Source organism: Sorex araneus, chromosome X, assembly GCF_027595985.1.
Source record: "Sorex araneus isolate mSorAra2 chromosome X, mSorAra2.pri, whole genome shotgun sequence".
In the NCBI taxonomy this organism is placed as follows: Eukaryota; Metazoa; Chordata; class Mammalia; order Eulipotyphla; family Soricidae; genus Sorex; species Sorex araneus.
Window position 1 is genome coordinate 130384809 of NC_073313.1, and position 23689 is coordinate 130408497.

A 23689-nucleotide genomic window follows, 5' to 3' on the forward strand; every position below is an offset into this window, starting at 1 on the left:
TAATTAAGAACATCCTAAACCTTTTGCCATCCACGAAATTATTCCAATACTTTGTCCAGAGAAGTCGATTAGAAATGACATTGACAAATACTATGGTGTAAGGAATTGTCAAGAAACGGAAGATGATAATTTCATAGTTCATGAGAAATGGAATCTTGAAACAACTATAAGAAATTAAAAATTGTGTGAAACTAAATGGGTTATTGGAAAAACATCCAACTTTTAAGGATTTCTTTGTTGTTTTACCTTTATAGATTCAAATTGCTTTTTCCTTTTTCCTGGGCTTTTAAAACATTTTTTCACCTGTAATCACTTTTTGTCAGAGAAATTTTATGTGAATGAGTAACATATGTAAATTAGGCACACAAATAAAAAAATATTTTTTTTTCCTGACTCTATGCCCAGGGTTCACTCCTGTTGCTGCAGAAGTACCATATGCAAGTCTGGGAATCAAAATGGAGCCCTGCCCTTTCAAGGCCAGCGTCTTAAACTCTGTACTATTGCTCTTGTCCTAAAACAAAATTTTAAAAAGTTATGCAACCCCATATGGAATCACAGTCCACAATTAGAAAATTTACCTGGACAAGCTGGTAAATTGGATCTAATTGTGAAGAGAATTAAAATATTTACTTTTCTCCTTCCTGACACCTTTAGTATTATACTTCATGGCAAATGTACTTGATTGCATAAATGCAGGCATATTTTCCCCTCTTTGGTAAATAATTTGGAAGCTAGTCATATTACCAAAAATTGATGAAAATGTGAGACTACTTTAGGAACTTAGATTAACCTCAACAAAGGAAAAGAAGTTCAATGCTTTGTTTAAAAAATCCCATTCTCATAGGTGACAAAACAAGCCCATTAGAAGTTTCACAAAATCAAGGATGCTTTGGAACCTTCAGGACTGATTAATTATCCCCCAAATACTAGCAAAAATGACATATATCAAAAAAACTGAAAGCAACTGTTAGTGGTGCTGTGGTTTAAAAGGAAATCTCATTCACTATTGGTGAGAATTTCAACTGGTCCAGTTTTCATTAGGAAAAAAAGGAGATTTTTCACTAAATAAGAATAGAGCTCTCATTTGACCTAGCTATCATGTACCTAGGTATTGCTCCCCAAAATTTTAATTCAAAAAATATATATACATACCTATGTTTATTGCAGCTCTGTATATAATAGACAGAATATGGCGTCAAAATATTCAATAACTGATAAGTGAATAAAAATGTTGTGTTGTACATACTGAATAGAATACTATACAGCGACTAGAAAAAAATAAAGCCATGCAGCTTGCATCAACTTGGATGGAATTGGAGGATTTTAAGCCAGGAGCAGAATGATAGATACATGATCATCTCACTCATCTGTATCTGTGGAATATAGAGAAGCAAATCAAAAGTATCAAAAAAATCAACTGATAATATTTTGGACACTGGAATACAGACTTGAAAGTGCCAGGTTTGGGGCAGCAAGAGTAGGGGGAATGAATAGACAGACTTGAACTAACATGGGAACATATGTAGAAGTTCTGGAGCACACGGGGGTGCTAAGTTAGGTAACAGTATGCACCAAACCCATAGCTGCCAATCAACAAAAAATGGGGAGAATGTTCCAAGAGATGGAACGTAGAATGGAGATAGCATAGAGGCATAGTAAAGAGTCACAGGCTCTTAAGTTGGTAGGAACATGCAGCAACTTTGAACTTCAATAACATAAACTTAAGTATTGCTGGTACCTTAATATAAAACTATAATAGAGCAAAATATGTGACATGAAATTTTATTTTAAAAGTTTCATAGTACTTTTATCTTACCCTGTGAGTTTTAACCATTTTCTACAACGAAGGGTAGCAAGCTTAGATCAGTCCCAGGTGACTGCTAAGCAAACTCTCAATAATTAAACTATCATTATACTACCTTATGATATCAAACATAGCATATATCTTGTAAATACTATGTCCTTTGATACCTTGACCATTTAAACACCTTACTTACTACTGATCAACCAGTGGATAAAAGAGTGACTCCAAAATAAAATCAAAGGATTTCTAGAAACAAGCAAGAATGAAGATATGATCCAATGGAACAGTAAAAATCTTGCTAAGAGGGAACTTCATCATGATGCAAGCATTAATTTGAAAGCAAGAAAGGAACCAATAAATATACTGAAAGCACAGATTATGCTGCTAGAAAATAACAACAACAAAGGGAACCCAAAGCAAGCAGACAGAAGTAGTAAAACTTAAAACAGAAATCAATGAACTGGAAATCCAACCTCTCAACCCCACTCCCAGCCTCTGCAACAAGAAAAAAATTCAAAGAACAAAACTGAAACTTGTTTCTCTTGAGGGATTAAAAAAATATTGACAAACCATTATTGAGACTCACAAAGCAAGGAGAAATCTCTTATAACAGAATCAGGAATGAAAAGGAAGGGTCTGAGAGTTAGTTGCATCAGGCTGACCCAAGTTCAATCTCTGCATGCCACATGGTCCCCTGAGCATAGTCAGAAGTAATTCTTGAGTACAGAGCCAGGAGTAACCCCTGGGCATCACGAGATGTGGCCCCCAAACAAAACCAAACAAATGAAAAGGGAGAAGTAACAACAGATAGAACTAAAATTGAAGATACCATCAGGGATTACAATGAAAATCTTTATGCCACAAATCTGGAGAGGAAATTGACAGATTTTTTGACTTCTATAACTTCTAATTCTGATGAGACTTCCTATAACCTAATCATGAGGAAATAGAGCACATGAACATGACAGTTACTATTAAAGTAATGGACACAATAATCAAAAGTGTCCCCCTCGAACAAAAGTCTGAGCTCAAATGGATTTACTAATGAGTTCTTTCAAATCTTTTAAGATTTTCATCCAATCTTATTCATAATCCTCCAGAAAGCTGAAGAAAGAGAGTATTTCTGAACAGTTTCTATGAGGCACCTTACCCTATAACAAAACCCGAGATACCACTAGGAAAGAAAATTATAGTCCTAAGGTGTCTGATGAACATACATGCAAAGGTCCTCAACAAAATATTATCAAAATTAAAGCAACAGTACATCAAAAAATTATATGCCTTCCATGACGAATTAGAATTTACCCCAGAGATATAAAGATTTAACATAAGCAAGTCAATTAATGTAATATACTATAGCAATACCAAGAAGAAAAATAGTCACATGATCACATCAATCGATGCAGAGAAAGCATTTAGAGTATTCAACATACATTCTCAATAAAATGTGTATAGAAGGATTCTTCTTCAATTTAGTTAAATCTATTTACTAAATAACAGCAAACTTCATAGTCAATGATGAAAAACTGAAAGACTCCGCCCTGAGATTAGGCAAAAGCAAAGTAGCCACGCTCACTATTGTAATTCAATATATTATTCAAAGTCTGTGCCGTAGTAATCAGGCAAGAAAGGGATATTAACGTGATACAGTTTGGAAAAGAAGAAGTCTATCACTATTTGCAGGTGACATGATGCTCTGTTTAGTAATTCCTGAAGACTTTATTTAAAATGAACTCCTAGAAACAGTAAACTCATAAGACAGACTACAAAATCAACACTCAATTCCAACATTCAAAATCCGCAACAATTCTATAAGTGTACAATGAAATAGAAGATAAAAATGTAAAAAACACATTCACAATTGTGCCTCAAAAAAATTAAGTACCTGAAACTCAGCTTTACAAAAAATGTGAAAAACTTACACAAGAAAACTTTTACTTTCCTAAAGACCGTGGGCTATATGGACCAAAGAGAGACCAGGAGTTAAGGTGCTTGTCTTGCATTCAGCCAAGTCCAGTTCAATCATCAGGATGGCCTATGGTCTGTGCGTGCCAGCAGTGATCCCTTGAGCAAGAACCAGGAATAAACCCTGAGCATTGTTGGGTATGGGCCAATAAGAAAAGAAGAAAAAGAAAGGCCATAGGAGATGAAGTTAAAATCTGGAAAACTAAGGTAAACTGCATTACCAATATTTTAAGAAAATCTGGGGGTGGCAGGAGGGATACTAGGGACATTGGTTGTGGGAAATGTACATTGGTAGAGGGATGGGTGTTGGGACATTGTATGACTGAAACTCAATCATGGAAAGCTTTGTAACTGTGTATCTCATAGTGATTCAATTAAAAAAATGTTAAAAACAAACAAAAAACACAGAAAGCCTGTACTTTCAAGTACCTAGAGTATGGCAGAGACACTGCAACCTGGGGAACCCTAAACCAAAAAACACATCCTTAAAATTTCCAGTGCTGGAATCTCCTGACTGCATATTTAGCTTACTTTTCTAAATCATTTCTAAATTATTTGTGGACCTAATTCACTTCCAAAGATGATTCTGTGATAGAATTCCTCTGTTTCCCTTTGCCAGCTGCTGAGAGCAGTTACATTTTAGAGGTCTCCATTCCACACTTTAAATATTCTAGCAAAATCTTGGGCTCTTTCTGAGGAAGGAAGTTAGCAATTTTTCCAAGACCATAAATTCTGGCCCAGAGCTTATGCTCACCTGAGACTAAGTGATAATGTGCAATTTCTAAGGCAAATGGTCAAGCAGAGAACTCAAAAGACCTAGACCAGTCAGACCACTCTTTATGATTTTTGCATTCTCTGCAACATTCTTGTCACTTGACAAGTAGCACAGACCCAGTTTCTTATTAAAAACCCACAAAACACACCATATTTAACTTAGTCCTATACTACTTTTTCTCCATCTGGGGACTTCCATTCTTTCCTACTTTCCAATAAATTTTTCTATTTTCTAACTCTGAATTTGAGCATCTTTAAAACTCAATATTTTCATTCTTGAAAATATTGAAGAACCTGGAACCGTGGATGAACATAGAGACCCACAGTTCATTGCTCCTGCATCAATCCCAGCTTCCTTCAAGAAAAAAATAGGAAACTGGTTTTCTATTTCAAGATGACTAAAAATCTATACTACTTTCTCGAATACCAGGAGTAGGTATATCATTTATGCAGTCAATTAAATATACTAACATACAAATTATGCCTGTGACTGCAATAACTGCCCAGCTTCAAATAAGGTTCATCATGTTTTTCTTTTTTTTTTCTTTCTCTAATGGAGACACATAGATCAACCAATGGGTATCAGGTTTTAAGCAATATATTTTTCTTTCTTAAATTGGGAAAGAATCCATATTGAACCTGATCCATAGTTATAAACTGGTCATACTTATCAACTTAAGAACTGAATGTCTAACCACAGAGAGAAAGTATAGGTTATTTTTCCCAAAAGTTTTCTTCTTTCAAAAAGAAAACATTTTCCCCTTCAGCAGATAAGGACTGAAACCTACATCCAAATTATAATTTTGGCCTTTTCTGTCAAATAGCCTCTTTTAATATCTAAGCCCTACAGCCTGACACACATTTTAACATATATTATTAATACTATATCTGTATCCCAAATATTGCATGAAGGAACTGGCAGAGGAAACCAGGTGTGCAAGGCTGAGACCTCCAAGCCAGCTCGGATCGGGACTGGGCCTCTTCTGCCCAGATCCCCCATTTTCCAGTAGCTAGGCAGTCACACCCAGAAACTGCCCCCAGCCTATGTAATCCCATCAATGGCCAACATCCAGAGACTATAAAACCAAACTCCCAGACTACATCTTATAGCCTAGTTCTCCCTCTTGGAGAACCTGGCAAGCTATCGAGAGTTTCCTGCCCACATGGGAGAGCCTGGCAAGCTCCCCGTAGCATATTTGTAAGCCAAAACCAGTAACAATGATGGGTCTCATTCCCCTGACCCTGAAAGAGCCTCCAATGCGGCACTGTTGCGAAGGACGAGTAAAGTGAGGCTTCTAAAATCTCAGGCCTAGGACAAATGGAGATGTTACTGAGAACGCTCGAGAAAATCTAATATCAACGGGATGATGATAATGATGATGATAATGATCCCAGATATTACATTTTTCTCATATTTAAAGTATATACTACCTCAAAACCACAAAATGGGGGGTGGGGGAGTGACAATGATGTAGAAATTTTGACAGAAGTGTCCACATTGCAATGGATTTCCTGGGGAGTAGTAAAGTCACATAGCCCTAAGGCTGTCAGAACCCACCTATGAGTATGGAAATAAAGGCCTAATAAGACTTTCACCTGGCAAAGAGACCCAGAGGAGGCTGGAAACCCTCTGAGAGAAGCTCTGGCAGGAAAAAAGGCAGGCCATGGCCATGAAAGAAATTTCAAAGACCATCCCATGTTGGCAATCACCCTAGCAACAGACTCTTTTTTTTTTTAGTTTATTTATTTATTTATTTATTTATTTATTTATTTATTTTACACTTTAAATATTTTTTTTATAATTTATTTATTTTTAATTAGAGAATCACCGTGAGGGTACAGTTACAGATTTATACACTTTTGTGCTTATACTTCCCTCATACAAAGTTCGGGAACCCATCCCTTCACCAGTGCCCATTCTCCACCACCCGTAAACCCGGCGTCCCTCCCACCCTCCCCACTCCCATCTCCCCCCCACCCAACCCTGCCACTGTGGCAGGGCATTCCCTTCTGTTCTCTCTCTCTAATTAGCTGTTGTGGTTTGCAATAAAGGTGTTGAGTGGCCGCTGTGCTCAGTCTCTAGCCCTCATTCAGCCCGCAACTCCCTTCCCCCACATGGCCTTCAACTACAATGTAGTTGGTGATCGCTTCTCTGAGTTGCCCTTTCCCCGGAAGGTGAGGCCAGCCGCGAAGCCATGGGGTCAACCTCCTGGTACTTATTTCTACAGTTCTTGGGTGTTAGTCTCCCATTCTGTTATTCTATATACCATAGATGAGTGCAATCTTTCTATGTCTGTCTCTCTCTTTCTGACTCATTTCACTCAGCATGAAACTTTTCATGCCCATCCACTTAACTACAAAATTCTTGACTTCCTTTTTTCTAACAGCTAGCAACAGACTCTTACCTAGCTAGAAAGACCCTCGTGGAGCAGGGTCAGGGCAGCTTGGAGAAATATTGTAAAAGGCACCTTGAGTAAAAGAAAGCATATATGCTGCCAGAGCTCATGTGCTGCTTGTGCCCCACGTGGCCGAGCACATGTGTTGCCCTTGTGTACTGGGGCTCTCTCTCCAACTTTGGAGAACCACATGTTCTCTCTTGAGTGCAGTACTCTCTCTCACTTTCTTTCCCTCATTCCCCTCCCTAAATACCACCAAATAAAATCTGGTTTTACTTCACTGCATGTCTACTCCTGAAAATCTTTTATGTGAGATAGGACAAAGCACCTGGAAACCTTGGGTAAGGCCTAGATCTGGCTTTCTTTCCTGCAAAGAGCAATTCCTCACTCCAGCCTGAGTCCACAGCTCCCTGAGAGATCAGATGGTGGGGATTAACTCCCATGCCCAGAAGACCAAGGGGATATCAGGTGTGGCTTATTTGTCACCTGGTAGAGCTGGCAGGGCTTTGACTGTGCAGGGGCTCATGCATACTTTAACAGTGCAAGTGTTCCCAGCAGGCCCCACGGTCAGACAAGCCACCCATGGGAGTCTACAGACTTCAATAGTACAGAGGGTAGGGTGCTGTGTTGCATGCAGCCGAGCCAGGTTTGATTCCTGGCACCCCTTATGGTCCCCTGAGCTGCCCAGGAGTGATTCCTGAGCTCAGAGCCAGGAATCACTCCTGAGCAGAGCATGGTGTAGCCCGCAAAATGAAAAATAAAATACCCAAAATGTGAATTGATATTGGTCACCTAAGATGTTGGAATGCCCAGGATCCTGCCAAAAGATAAATACTGTCCTTTTCCAATTTACTTTCAATATAAATCCCCCCTCTATTAAAGGTAATCTGCTTGGTAAAAACTATTAAAATATGACATTTGTGCTTAAATGACTATGAAACTACAGGATTCACTGTGAGACTTCTACAACTCTGAAATAATTTGTTTTCACCTCAAAAGTGCAGAAATTATTTAAGATGTCAGTTTAGTAATGTTGTGAATATTTGGGTTAACAAATAAGCATATGACACTTTCTCAAAAACATGTGAAAGAAAACTATTGGGGACAATTAGATTTCAAAGTTTCACCCTCCAAGTAATTTTTCTTCCAGCTAATAGAAAACGTTGCAGCCATATATCACTGTATCACTGTAATCCCCTTGTTAATCGATTTACTTGAGGGGGCGCCAGTAACATCTCCATTTGTCCCAGCCCTGAGATTTTAGCAGCCTCTCCTTACTCGTCCTTCCTAACACAGCTGTATTGAAGGCGCTTTCAGGGTCAGGGGAATGGGACCCGTTATTGATACTGTTTTTGGCATATTGAATATGCCACGGGTAGTTTGCCAGGGTCTACTGTGCAGGTGGGACATTCTCGATAGCTTGCTGGGCTCTCTGAGAGGTATATATACATAAAATTCCCTTCTATAATTTGCTGCCTACTGTCTGAACCCCATTGAATATGGTGTGGTACTCATGAAAAATGGGTAGAGAGTGTCTTATGATGTGTTGCACAGCTGCAAAAGCAGCCTCGGTCCAGGAATATGTTCACTCATATATATTTTCTTAATAAACTTTAAAATCAGTGGCTTACAGGATGTTTCTATGTTGGTATGCCTTCCCCCAAGAACATTATAAATCCTGGCTAAACGCTATTTTAGACAGATTACTTATAAGAAAAGGAAAATATTCTGCTTTCTAAATCCCTTACTAGCTTTCTCCCATCCATCAGCATTCTGAAAACTCCCAGGACTTTTACATTGGGAAAAAATGAGCTTTGAATGTAAAGAGAAGAGAAAATGTGAAACTTCAATCTCTTCTAGAAAGATTCATATATAATATACCTGAACCCAACATTACTTAGGTATTCATCAGAATCACATACAGGACTACTTAAGAAGAACTTAAAAATTTTAATAATAAAATAACAGCAGAAAATCTTAGGATTCTTTTCAACCCCAAACAAATATCTGAACTCTAAAAATTGATTGGGTTTTTATTATAGTCTTGAGTTGCCTTCCCATACCTGTTTCAAATGCACACTAACTGCAAATTTGCTGTCCACAATGCAATATATCTTGTCAGGGAAACTTTATGAAAGGGAATAATTAAAAAAATTACCAGATTGACAAAAGAAATGAATTTGCTCCTGCTTCCTTTATCCTCAAATCTATCATCTGCTTCCAAAACAAAATACAGTAGGTAAACAGTTTGTAGAGAACCTTTTAATAAATTTGCTTATAAATTTATTTATTTAGTTTTTGGTCACTGTGAAATTACAAAGTTATTCACTATTAGGTTTCAGACATACAATTCTACAACTCTGACCCCTTCGCCAGTGTTCTCTTCCCTCCACTGATGTCCCCCAACCCCCTGCCACCAATTTGCCTCCCTCCTACCAGTCTGCTTCTGTAAGAGGCTTTTTATATGTAAGTTTTCACACCGTGGTTTACAGTACTGTTGCTGAAGTAGAAATCCCTTTAAACCTTAGCAAAGTAGATATAATGGAGCCTTCCATACCTCCACTTACCCCCTACCTACCCCTTATTCTTGCCCTAGGCAAGCTTCTCAACTGCTAAGCTCCTCCCTTAGCACTAGCCAAGGAAAAAATGTCTGGAATCATGCAGACTAGCCTTAAATTCTAAAAAAAAAAAAAAAAAACAGGTGTTGCTCCTTAAATCAAACGCAAATCAAAAGGCAAGGAAGCCATATGGAAAGCTTGTAAAATCCTGTTCAGGAATTTTCTCAATTTGACAAGCTGGTTGTTAGAAGTGCCAGCTAGCCTTGAGCAAGGTGATTTCTCCCCTGCCCCCAACAGCTGCTAGTGTTCCCCACCCCCACCCTCCCCCAGCCAACTCCCAATTTCCTGTACTCTCTTTCTGTCAAGGTCACTCCCCACCCAGTGCTTTGAAGTTCCATCGCCCCCTCCCCTAGGGCATTTTTTTTCCTTTGGTTATTTGACCCTTTTTATGCCTTCTAGGGAGTTTGCACTGTTGGAGAAGCAGAGACAATCGCAGGGGATTTTAGCTGTTCTGCACGTTCCCCTTTGTTAGTACTGGGGTATCAAAGAAAACAGTGGAAACCTAACATGAGTGACTATTACTATTTCATCCGAAGAACTTGCCTTCTATAATGTGCATATTTCATAAGCAGGGGCGTGCAAACTGAAAAGAAGTGGGACAGAAGCGGTTGCAGGAGGGAAGGAATTTCAGAAGACCTCATATTTGCGTTTGATCCTGGGACTCAAAAGAAACATTCCTCACATGAACCGCAGTGCCTTCCTCCTTAAGCACCTCTGAGCAACTTGAGGGGACAAATAAAGTGCAAGGAGGGGCAGAGAGTTGGCTTGCCCTTGCTGAAAGAGAACCAAAGGAAAGGAGGTGTGTGCACTGTGGTCTGTAACTTGCAGCTGGCCCTCCAGTCGGCCCACTGAGCCTCTCCAGGCCAGGCGGTGTGGCCAGGAGGAGCTGCCTGTACTGAGGGAACTGGAGAACAAGGTTCTCTGGCCTTGCTGGCCGAGGCGCTCCCTCTTGGCAAGCGCGACACCATGGCAGAGGCTGTTGGCCCTGTACTGCCTAAGCTGCATGAGGCAATTCTTAATTTAGCAGAGGAAGAAAGAAATGTTTAGATCTTCTCATGCCCATTTCTCAGTTTTATCAAGACTGCCAGCACACTGTTCTCATTTTCTTCAATGAAGCACAAAGACAAAGGGAAAACATACAACATTCTATCAGACTTTCTTTCAGATGTTCTCCTACCCACCATCCCCCTACCACACACACAGACACACACACACACACACACACACACACACACGCAGGAAAGGACAGCCCAGATTGTTAGGTTCCATCAAGACTGACAATGTAATTCCAGTTCGTTTTTACTACATTCAAATTGTGTCAGCAAGTACTTCCCCACCTCCTTTTGAATCACGCCAGTTTCACCTTGAGAGATGGGGTGAGCCGAGGGTGTCCCCGTGTGGGTATGCCCCGCTCATCCGGCTTTTAAACATTTGCTTCAACATACTTTTCTTAAAACAGGAGTAGCCCCTGAGGACTAAATTCGTTCTGAGGAGGTTGCTTTGCTCTGGCCATTTTAAATGAACTCCTCGCCTCCAAGCCTTTCTTTCCTCTGGTCGTTGCTTTATGGGTGTGTCTGTCTGTAGTGCAAATTGCAATTCCCAGCCCCCTCAGTTAACCTTTTGAAAGAGCACTCCAGGCTGAGGCTCCGGGGTCCTGGAAGATGCGCATAAGCAAAGCATTTCACACAAAGCTCTTAAGGTCAGGGATTCCTAACTGCATAGCTCACCTAAACAGGGAAGCAAAAAGCAATTCAATCTTCTTTTTTTTTTTTTTTGCTTTTTAGGCCACACCCAGCATGTGCTCAGGGTGTACTCCTGGCTCTGTGCTCAGGGATTACTCCTGGCAGGTTTGGAAGATCAAGCAATTCATTCTGGAAGAGAGGAGGCCCTTGCCACATAGTGCTGTAAAAGTCTACTTGGGAGAAGAAATGAGCTGGTTCTAAGGATACAGAGTGCAAAGGAAGCTGCAAAATTCACTGTTGAAGACTCGTGTTTAAGTCTTGTCCCCAAACCTAAGCTGCCTGCCAATCCACTCTTCTAAATTCTAAAGAAGCCGTTTGCAGCTATGGGCTTTTCATAAATCACTTTTCCAGATGAGACTCTTATTAAAAGGCACTTCTTTTCACGAAAAGGGGCCATTTTCTGGCGATGAGGTTTAAAAAAAAAATAGTTCCTCTGTACAGCCAAAGACAGTTTTTGGGTTCTTGGTAAATGTCTTTCGCTTAAGGAATTAGGGGAGGGGGCGGAGGGGGGGTGGGGTGGGGTGGGGAGGTAATCAGGGAATTAAAAGTCTTTTCTTTCCAGAAAGAGAAAGCCACCCCGTTTAATACGTTCTTCGAAAGAGCTTTCTAAAAAGAGGAAAGGTCTCGGCGTTTGGGCTGCAGGATTATAAGAACTTCCTGTAGCAAAAGCTAGTCAGAAATGTCCACATCTGCCACCTCCACATGCAGCCGGCACTGGCTCAGCAGAACTGCCTAAGTAGGGCGGGAAGGAAGGGCAGGGAGGCGTGCGCCAGGGGGGATAGCCCGGGAAACCTGCGCCTTCAATGACACATGGCACTCTCCTGTGCTTTGCGCCTCGGGGAGGGCTCCTGGGGGCCGGGCAGGGCTCCCAACCCCAAGGCCCTGAGAGAAGAATGCAGTGAAGGGCCAGCGGCAGGCCAGGACGGGGGCAGGCTCTCCGCTCAGGACACTGCCCTTCATGTCACATCGCTCTTCCAAGGCCCGCTGTGTGATGATTTCGGCCACATCCCCTGCCCCAAGCTTAAAAGAGTTTCTCTCCGGATCTCTGGGGCTGGTTGTGTTCATTCACATGAAAGCCCCCCTTGGCATGGTCAATGTCAGAGACATGCCTGCGTCAGATACTTTTCTGACATAAGTGAGAATTTCCTCCAGGAAGGCCCAGCCAAGCTAGCGGTGCTATTATCCAAAGGATGATTTCCCCCCCCCCCCCCGGGCTCCCCTCCAAGGTTTGCTCTTTCTCTCCTCTCCGGGGAAGGGATTAGGGAAGAGGACAGGCGGGGAGCCGGTTAGCATCCCTCTAACCAACCCCGCGGTTCTATCAAGACCTCAGGCGCTGCCAGCGGGAAGCCCTCCCACACTACCGGAGAGACTCGGGCTCCAATGCCGCAGCAGCAGCAGCAGCGGAAGGGCTACTCACCCGGTGCAGGGAGCCTCAAGAGCAGCGATGAGGTGGCACGCGAAACACCGAAGGGGCTTGGGCCAGCTGCACGGTAACTGCGCTTGCAGGAGAGCGCTCTACGGCCACAACGGTCCAAGTTGGTTTTGAGGCTGTTTCGGGGCCTACGGGGTTTCTGGGGGCTGCCTTGTGGGGCCCGGTGTCACCGCTCCCCGCTGCCACTGAGCACACTTTGTTCGGTTGGCCTCCTGCTTTGCACGGCATGCAGCTGTCAGCAGCAGCCCCGACGCCCGGCTCCTCCCGCCCTGCCAGTTCGCCAACTGCCAGGAGTCAGCGCTGAGCACGCCCCTTTCTATGGCGAGGAGGAGGGACTAGAGACTAGGGGGAGAAGGGGGGAAAGGAAGGGGGTGAGTGAGTGGAAGGGAGGTGGTGGGGGGGGGCGGAAAGTGAGCCAGTGTCCGGGCCGCCTGCTGGGATGGGGATGGCGCAGCACCCGCTGCTGAGTACCCCCTCTGGTCCCCACTCTCTTCTTGTATTTCACATCCCCCACAGCTCTGAGGCGGGTTCTCCCTGCTGACAGAGAGCGGGGGTGGGGTGGGGGGTGGAGAAGGTTGGGGGCGATATGGAGGTTAGCTTAGGAAGTTACTGTTGGAGAGCGCAGGAGAAGGCGTAGTCTGAGCACGGGCTGGCGGGCCACGCTGCTGAGGAAAGCCGACCCGTTGGAAGGGCACTGCTGCACTCGCTCGCTCCTTGATGCTCTTTAAAGGCTCCCCGTTAAGTTTTCATTCACATTACCTTGCATAAGTTTTCCTTTTCTTGTTCCGTGTGCTTCTCTTGAGCCTCCTCTGGCTTCCCAGACTCAGCATCCATTTTCTCTAACAAAGGATATTTAAGTAATGCTAAAGGAAATAAGGGTCGGAGCCCAGCAAACCCGCAGTCGGAGCCAAAGGACTGCCTGCATGTATCTCATTGTACCACCCGGGTCTGGTACCTCTCTTGTCTTTCAGAAAAATCGACCAGAGGCTGTTGGGAAGAGGAGTGAGGATGGAAGATCTCTCTGACTACCCCAGAGAGCAAGTACAGTGAGCCTAAGCAGACCGGGGGCTTAGTGCTGCTCTAGTGGGGTCCAGCTGCTTCACGGCCTGGGACAGGTCACTCCCAGGGCCGTGGGCTGCACCGTTCAGAGGTAGGAAAGGATGCAAGAAAGGGAGGAGCCTGGCGGAAAAAGGATAAACTGGAGCTTGACAGCTGCTCTGGCTGCCTAGTCTATGATATTAGGACGAAAGGGGGAAGGGGGAGGGGACAGTCCTTTGGGTACCGGGTCTCCCTAGACCAATAGAACCAGGCTGGGCAGTGTGGCTGGGTTGTGAATAAGATGAATTGTGAAGTAATCCAGAAGTAGTGAATAATCCCCCTGTCCCTGTCATGAGATTGAAAAAATAGAGGGCTAAAGCAACCAAACTCTTCTCATCTGGTCTACTCAGATGCTTGGCTTAAAGAAGTCCTTAAAAGGCATGAGAATAAAACAGGTCATGTCTTTAAATCTCCAGATAGGTGCAGCGTGTGTGGCAGGCATGGCGTGGCAGTGGGATAGATATTCATTTCTCATACTTAACCAATACAAAAGCTTATCTATAATCTGATAAAATTCTATATAATTTATCTAGAAGATAAAAAATGAAAATGAAAAACAATTAATGTTTAATATTTTAAATTTTGTTTTTGTTTGTGTCGATACCTGGAGGTGCGCAGGGTTTACTCCTGGGAAGGAGGAGGCTTCTGTTCCAAAATAAAAGAAGTAGATAGTGTTTTATGTGCCAAAACTATAGTATTATTCCTCATCCTTCATTCTCCTTTCTTTTTATGGGATATAAGGGGAAAATTCATTTGCATAGAGATAGAACATCAAGAAGGAAATTTTGGCAATTAGCATGAGTTGATTTTCTGTAAGAGTGTCTCCATAGACGCTTTACTTTTTTAAAATAACTTTTAAATTAAAGGCTACGTCTTTATGACTTACCACAATATGTCCCTCTCCATATTCATAACTGTTTTCTTTTCAATTACTGTTGTTATGAAATGTTAAAACCTTGATTCAAACCATCCTCACATCACTTTTTCTGGTCCAGCTTCTCTTAGTACTTATTTATTTTGGTTTTGGAGCCACACCCGCTGCGCTCAGGACTTATTCCTGGTTCTGAACTCAGGAATTAACTCTTGGCGGACCTGGGGCAGGGGGCATATGAGGTGTCAGGGATCAAACCCGGTAGACCTTGATCAAAGCAAGCACCCTACCTGATGTACTATATATCCGTTCCCACCACATCATTGTAAATTCCTTTTTCACTTCTTCTTTCATATTTTAGCACATAAAACCACTACTGAGCACATATCAGTAACATTCATTGCAGTTCAGAATTAAAAAGGCATACGGAAATATTTACTATTACATTATTTTCTGTTCATTCATTATCCTCTTAGGAGCTAGAAAATGCCTTGAAGATGAAATCAGAACTTCATGAAGTGTTCCAGCTTGGACTTTTTTTAATGTTATGAGGTTCTGGATCTCATTTTTTGGAATTTATTTAAAAAATTTTAAAATTTATTTAATTTAGGCACACTGTTTACAATACTGTGGTTTACAACACTGTTGATGGTAGGATTTCTTTCATAAATCATTCCAGTATTTTTGGAAAACAATATGGACATTTTGCCAAAAATTAGAAATTGAACATTTTACACTGCTAAATAATGTTCTGTTACAGAAGCTGGCACAAATTCAGTGAAAATAGATCAGTGACTAATCCAGGACTTTGTGACAGTCACCTCATGGAAGAACTCTCGGCAAACTAATAATCATTTGCAGTATCCATATTATGCACCAATTGTTTTCTTAAGCTTTTTAAAACCCAAGGCAGGGGAAGATTCGGATAATGTTATGAAGCCTTTCTAGTAACCATTTGACAGGATCAGGATCCAAAATTTTGATCCAAATTTTACAATTTCTAAAACTGAAGTTCACAGAAGATAATTCGTACAGAGTTAACAGAATAGAATACCCATCCAAAGCATGTAATTCCTAAATTTAACTACAAAATTGATTTCTATTTAGTCTAGATTCTTATATACTACATGATACAGACTTTAGCTTTCAGTGCGTAGTTCAGTATAATATGTTCCTTAGAGAGTAGTTTTATGAAGCTCTGGATCTCCACCTTGTTCCCAATGGCCTGAGACTGAGAACATCTCTGCCCAACTGGTCTCCAACTAGTTTCAGGTATGGCACCTCTGAAAATCTCCACCCTTCTACCAACCTTGCATCGGGTGGATGGAACTACTCTGAGCTGACACTGTGGAGCTTATCTGACACATAAAACCTCACATTAAAAGCACCTAGGCTGTGGCTTCAGTCAACTAAAGGAGAGGATATGATTTGGAATGCTGTATTAATTATATGAATGTTTTCATTTAGATTTGCTTACTTATATGTATGATTTTAATGATATATCAATTGTGTGGATTGTTATTCAATAAATTAATAGTGTTTAAGCATATCCAACTCCATTCACCTCTGTCCCGCTCGTGAAAAGTAGAAACAGTATTTATAGACTGAGACCACTATTTGAACTCAATAACCCAGTAAATCACTTGAGAAACTGAGTTTGTTGATAGGATTGACAGAAATTCACATGAAAATAATGAAAATATTCCCCCTATTTTTCCTGTTTTTTTTTTTTTGTCTGAGAGTGGCACGATGAGCAATGAAATAATAAAAAGCCAGAACACCTGGCAACAACTCTGGGCCCTAACAGTAAAAGAATCAATAAGGACCTCGCTATACTTACACAAAGAAAGGATTACTTGATTGAATGCCTTTTATTTCCCATCTACAGTAGATCCATTTTCCTATTAATCCTCAGAACCACTCTACATAGGTATTACTGACTGTATTTCATTTAACAAATGAGGAAACAGAGACTAGATAACATGCCCAGGGTTATATAGTATTAGGGAATTAAATTAATTCAATAATGGAATTGAATTGGGGAAAGTTATTTGCAGTCCACTGTTGAAAACTTTAGCATACAATCCTCAAACTGTGTTTAATCATTTTTGCAATTTGAATTTTGAGTATTTAAAATTTTATAATTAATAAAAGTTTGAAATTGATGTACGTCCTCAAAGTTAAAAAGTATGTTTACCAGCGACCTCAGTGTTCCTCCAAGCTGGTGGATGGATGGGTGTTGGAACTTGTATGACTGAAACCCAATCGTGTGATTGTGTTTGTGATTATTGTCTACCTCATGGTGATTCAATAACAAGAAAAAAATGTCTGCATATAACCAATTTGTGATTAACCAGTCTGTTTTAATGTTCAGAGATTAAAATATTCATTGATAACGTTTTACATTTTGCATTACCATTAAACTTTAAGACACTGTCATTTATTTTAAATTAAAACTATAGGGACCACAGAGATAGTACAGCAGAAAGGGCACTTGATCTGTACATGAATGATCCTGTGTTCAATCCCCAGCATCCATATGGTCTTCTGAGCCAGCTATGAGTAATCCAAGGAGCAGAACAAAGAGTAAGCCCTCAGCACTGCCAGATGTGGCCAATAACCCACCAAAAAATCACAAACATAAACAATAAATTGCAGCTATAGTGGGGACCAGAAAGATAGCAGAGAGATTAAGGTGCTTGCCTCACATGAAGCCAACCCCAAGCACCAATGGTGTGGTCCAAAATCAAAATAGTAAATAAATTTTAAATATGGCAATACCATCAAATATTATCCATAGTTATCTGAAAAGATTACCACTACTCCTTGTTTTCCAATTGCACATCCTTCCAACCAAAAATTTAAAAATCATATTTAAACAGACTGAATCCAGAGTAGAAAAGAGAACCTAGATACTCTCTTCAAGTGGACAACAAAGAGGCTTACAAAATGTAAAATAAAATAAAAGTAAAATAAAATAAAAAGCACCTGTTTTTAAAGATGTCTTGAAAAGACTATGATAGATATTTATTGCATTGTGTTTGTTTTTCAGTTTGAACCAGGGTTCATTTAATAGTATAACAATGAAATTATGATAGTGTGGAAATTTATATATATTATAAATATGTACATAAGTTTGTACAAACATTAAAATATGCCTAATCTGCCCCATAGCTAGAAGCCTGCTTCTTGAGTGGAGGGGAGAAGGCAGAAGGAATAGAGAAGGGATCACTAAGAAAATGTTGGGTGGAGGAGTCAGTCGGGATGTGTGCCGAAAGTACATAATGAACCAAACATGATGACCTCTCAGGGTCTTTGTTATAAGCCATAATGCCCAAAAGTAGAGAGAGAGTATGGGGAATTTTGTCTGCCATGGAGGCAGGGGGAGGGTGGGAAAGGGGGGTATACCGGGGATATTGGTGGTGGGGAATGTGCACTGGTGGAGTCATAGGTGTTTGATCATTGTGTGATTGTAACCCAAACATGAAAGCATGTAACTATCTCATGGTGATTCAATAAAATTTTAAAAAATATGCCTAATCTATAAAAATATTATCAATTCATAAAATGGATGAGGGGCTGGAGCGATAGTACAGTGCTTGGGTGTTCGCCTTTCACACGGCCAATCCCGATCTGTGTTCGATGCCTCCGCCCCTCTCAGACAGCCCGGCAAGCTACTGAGAGTATCACGCCCGTACAGCAGACTGGCAAGTTAACCGTGGCTTATTGGATATGCCAAAAACAGTAATAGTAAATCTCACAATGAGAGATGTTACTGGAGCCTGCACGAAAAAATCAATGAGCAATGGGATTACAGTGACAGTGACAAAAATGGATTAGAGAAATACTTAATATACCTAAAGAACCCATAAAGGGGTGGATACTATGTACACATGACATCACCATTAACAGTATTTAACTCATAATACTTCAGCCAATAAAAATAAAAATTAACAATTAAATAAATAAAATTAAATATGCATCAATGGACTGTAGTGATAGCACAGCAGGTAAGGCCTTTGCCTTGCATGCGGCTGACATGGATTTGATTCTACGGTCCCTCTCGGAGAGCCTGGAAAGCTACCGAGAGTATCCCACCTGCAAGGCACAGCCTAGCAAGCTACCTGTGGTGTATTCGACATGCCAAAAATAGTAACAAGTTTCACAATTGAGACATTACTGGTGCCCGCTCAAGCAAATCTATGAACAATGATATGTGACAGTGAATATGCATCAATGCATATTATATGTATCAATGCATAAAATTGTTTCTTAGGCCTCTGCAAAATGATTAAAATAGAGACAAGTGATAATATGAAGCAGGATTGATTATCTATATAGACCCACATATAAAAACATAGAATAAACATCAGTATTGGCAACACTTACCATATCCATTTTTATCTGATAGTCCAGCCACCCTTTACACAGGTTAATAAGGTCAATTAGTCTGAGATTTCTTTGTATGGAGGGATGGTGGAAGAAGAGTTTTTGTCATGGCCGGTTGTGTCCAAGGGCTAATACTGGTTCTATTTCAGTTATGACCCCTGTAGGTGCTTTGGAGACAATGTATGGTGCCATGCTTTAAAACTGAGTCTCCTGTATGCACAAACTGAAATTTCAATTGTTCTTACTTTGAAACAACACTTATCAAGTAGTCTGCTATCTGAAAATAATTTACCTCCCCATGTAGCCAGAGTGCAGAAAGACCAGTGCTGTTTGCATAAGAATGGGTATTTTGTATCATAGTTATTTTCCATTAATTCAACTCATCTTTCTGTATATAACTTGTACTATACATTTCAAATAAATGTTGAAATCAATAAACCATTGTTATTGAAAGAGGGAAGATACATGTGTGGATACAAAACTACAAAGCAGGATAAATTACATTCTATCTATATTTTTATATAAAATATTAAACCATTTTATTTAGGAAGAAGCGGTGATATCTAGTGTGCATAAAAATACTTTGGTTTGGGGCTGGAGTGATAGCACAGCGGGTAGGGCATTCGCCTTGCACGTGGCCGACCTGGGTTTGAATCCCAGCATCCCATATGGTCCCCTGAGCACCACCAGGGGTGGTTCATGAGTGCACAGCCAGGAGTAATCCCTGTGCATTGCCAGATGCGACCCAAAAATAAAAAAAAGACTTTGGTTTTTGGTCATATGTGAAGTTATGTCTTGATATTTTCCTTTTTTTTTTAGTTACAAAGTTGTTCATGATTGGGTCTAAGTCATACAATGTTCCAATGCTCATTCCTTTAGCTGTGTACATTTCCTACCACCAATGTCTCTTGTTTCCCCCTGACACCATCCCCATCACACCCCTACCTCAGCCTACCTCTATACTTCCACTCTCTCTCTTTCTCTCTTCCTCTCTCTTTCCTTTTCGGCACTATGGTTTGCAATACAGGTACTAATAGGTTATATCAGGTATATCCCAACAGGCTATCAAATATATACCTTGGAATTTTCTTTCTTTTGTCTTTTCTTTTTTTTTCTTTTTTCCTTTTGTTTGCTTTTTGGGTCACACCTGGTGATTCTCAGGGGTTACTCCTGGTTCTGCACTCAAGAATTACTCCTGGTGGTGCTGGAAGGACCATATGTGATGCCAGGGATCTAACTCAGGTTGGTCACGTGCAAAGCAAATGCCCTACCCAATGTACTCGGGCCCCCTCCCTTGGCATTTTCTATAGAGAAAATAATCTTCTAGATCTTTACAATGAAATAGCGAACAGCCATATGTGGCCATTGAGCAATTAAAACCTGGCTAACTAAAAGTGAGGTATACTATTAGTGTAAATTGCGTATCCTCTTTTCTATGTGCATCTTCCCCAGTAGTTCTGGGGGCTACAGGACTGTATCTACCAGTGCTTAGGAAGTCATAGAGTGCTGGGATCAAATCTGAAGATCTCATGATGTGAAACATACACTCCAATCCTTTGAGCTATCTCTCCAACACATCTGTTTTTAGATTCAGCACATGTAGTCTCCCACAAACTACATAAAAAATGGCAACATCATTGCATAAATTATATAAATAATGTCTAAACTAATTGGTTTAATGCATATTAAAATGATTCATCCATCCATTTTAAATAGTTTTCAATGTACTTGCCAGAAACGAAAAACCTATATATGTGGCTATATTTTACAGATAGAGTTTCAGTTCCTTTTTATAATTGGAATAATTAGAAACTGGAGTAATTAATGTGTAGGGCACTTTTCTTGCATGCAGCTGACCCAGGTTTGATCACTGGCACCAGATATAGTACCCTGAGTCCTCCTAAAAGTGGTACCTGAGCGCAGAGTCAGGAGTAAGCCTGATCACTGCAGAGTGTGCCACCCCACAAATTAAATGAAATGGGGATGATTATTATAGTCATCTCAAATATTTGTAGTAATATTTAAAAAGAAAGTTCATCTAAAGTGAACAGTACCTAATATTAAGCTAATAATTGTCACTTTCTTGCTGGGAATACAGTTTAGTGATAGAACATATGCTTCATATAGTTGAGGCCTTGCCTGGGTTCACTTCTGAGAGTAGCACTTCCTAACCTTAAGAAAAAGGGTATCTCAATTTCTAACAGTTAGGAAATAAAGATACTCATGTTGAGTGAAATAAGTCAAAAGAAGGACAAAGGATGATCTCACTTACCAGTGGAATGTAGAATAACTGGATGAGAAAATGTAGTAAAGGGTGGATTCCTAAATCAACCTTGACCCAGAACTTTCACAGACGGTCAGAGAAGGAAAGAAATGAAGGAACAAATGTAGAATATGAAAAAGGGAAGTAACAGGGGAACAGAGGTTGGGACTTTGGTTATACTGGTGATGTGGGAGAGTGGCATGGCTATATTTCCAAAACAGAGACGACCAACAATGAAGTGAAATCTAAGCTGCAACCACTGAACATTGTAATGTGTCTGTCAAGGTGGCAGGTCAATTAGGGTTCAAGGTGGGGGTGGAGATGTGGGTGGAGAGATAGAATATGGGAACACAGGTGGAGGCAATTTGACCCTGGTGGTGAGATTGGTGTTGAAATATTATATACCTAAAACTCAACTATTATTGGCTTTGTAAATCACAATTCTTTAATGAAATAAAATTATTTAATAAAAAAATATTTTCTTGTATCACTTGTCATCCCATTGCTCATCAATTTGCTCAAGCGGGCACCAGTAATGTCTCCATTTATCCCTGTTGTATGCTAGTGTAGCCCAATGGTGTATGCTGGCTTCAGGAACATGAAGAGCCTCAGACCGTTCATTTAGAGTTTTGATGAAGAATTCTGTCCATCTCGTAGGTAGGCAGCCAGGCATTCTTTTGATGTCACGTGGAATCCAGTCAATTGCAGCTCTAGTTCAGCAGTCGTCTCTAAATAGTATTACGTGTCCAGCCCATCTGATTCTTGACCTCTTGGCAGATGAGGCAGCATACCTGATCCTCGATCGTCGACGGAGGTCAGAACTCCGGATTCCTTCTTTCACCTGAGTGAAACATGATATTCCAAGCAGAGCTCTTTCGAGTCCTCTTTGGGATACCCGAATAGCGTTCTCATCCTGTTTGCATAGGGCCCAGGTCTCTGAGGCGTATGTTAGTGCAGGAAGGATGGTGGAGTCAAAAAGATGTGCCTGGAGCCAGAGGTTCTTCATTCTCTTAATAACTACTTCGAAGCTCTTGAAGGCCTTCCATACTGCTCTCTTCCTCCTATGCAGCTTGAGTGACAGGTCGTTCGTCATGTTGAGTTCTTGACCCAGGTACACATAACTGCTGCATTCAGAGATGTTCATTCCGTTGAGAACAAATTGAGCTCCCATTTGACCCAGCAATACCACTGCTGGGAATATAACCCAGAGACGCAAAAAAAGTATAGACAAAATGACATCTGCACTCATATGTTCATCGCAGAGTTATTTACAATAGCCAGAATCTGGAAAAAACCCGAGTGCCCTAGAACAGATGACTGGTTGAAGAAACTTTGGTACATCTATACAATTGAATACTATGCAGCTATTAGAAAAAATGAGGTCATGAACTTTGCTTATAAGTGGATCAGCATGGAAAGTATCATGCTAAGTGAAATGAGTCAGAAAGAGAGAGACGAACATAGAAAGATTGCACTCATTTGTGGAATATAGAATAACAGAGTAGGAGACTAACACCCAAGAATAGTAGAAATAAGTACCAGGAGGTTGACTCCATGGCTTGGAAGCTGGCCTCACATTCTGGGAAAAAGGCAGCTCAGATAGAGAAGGGAACACCAAGTAAAATGTGGTTGGAGGCCATGCGGGGGAAGGGTGAAGCTTGCTGAATGTAGACTAGAGACTGAACACAATGGCTTCTCAACACCTTTATTGCAAACCACAACACCTAATTAGAGAGAGAACAGGAATTAGTCTGTTTCTCAGGAACATTGTCTTCGTAAGATTTAGCTGCAGTCTGATCTTTCCACACTCATGGTCAAAGTCGGCCATCATTGTTTGATGTTATTAGAATGATGTCATCAACAAAGCGGAGGTGGTGTAGTTGCCGACCATCTATCTTCACTCTCATTCCTTCCCATTCCACTCCTCGCATGACTTCTCGAGGGTGGCACTGAGGAGTTTCGGTGAAATGGTATCACCTCAATGAAGCCCTCTCTTTATGTCGATGATCACTTCCTTGTAGAATGGTGAGATCCTGGTGGTGAATCCATAATACAGCTCACAGAGGATCCTGATGTACTAAGTTTGAACACCCTGTTTGGCTAGGGCTTTGATTACTGCTTCAGTCTCAGCAAAATCAATGACCTTCTTTAAACCAATGAAAGTTAGAGTGGTATCTTGAACTCTCGCAAAACCTCAGTGAGCTTGGTCACCATGTGGATATGGTCAATCATGCTGATTTTTTTCGGAACCCTGCTTGCTCTTGTGAGAGTGAGAAAGTTATAAAAAGATGCCTGTCTTCAGAAACTCTCGAGGTCATTCGCTAATGTAGTTTGGTG

At 40.9% G+C, this 23689-nt stretch overlaps 1 protein-coding gene across 1 annotated transcript in view; it reads right to left on the reverse strand.

Annotated features, from left to right (window-relative positions):
* The window catches only part of PCDH11X (protocadherin 11 X-linked), a 318686-nt gene extending 305693 nt beyond the window's left edge, over positions 1 to 12993 (reverse strand). The window contains exon 1 of the mRNA XM_055122532.1: positions 12717 to 12993. The gene's annotated coding sequence lies outside the window, so the exon portion shown is untranslated. The remainder of the gene's footprint in view (positions 1 to 12716) is intronic.
* Positions 12994 to 23689: the final 10696 nt, after the last annotated feature.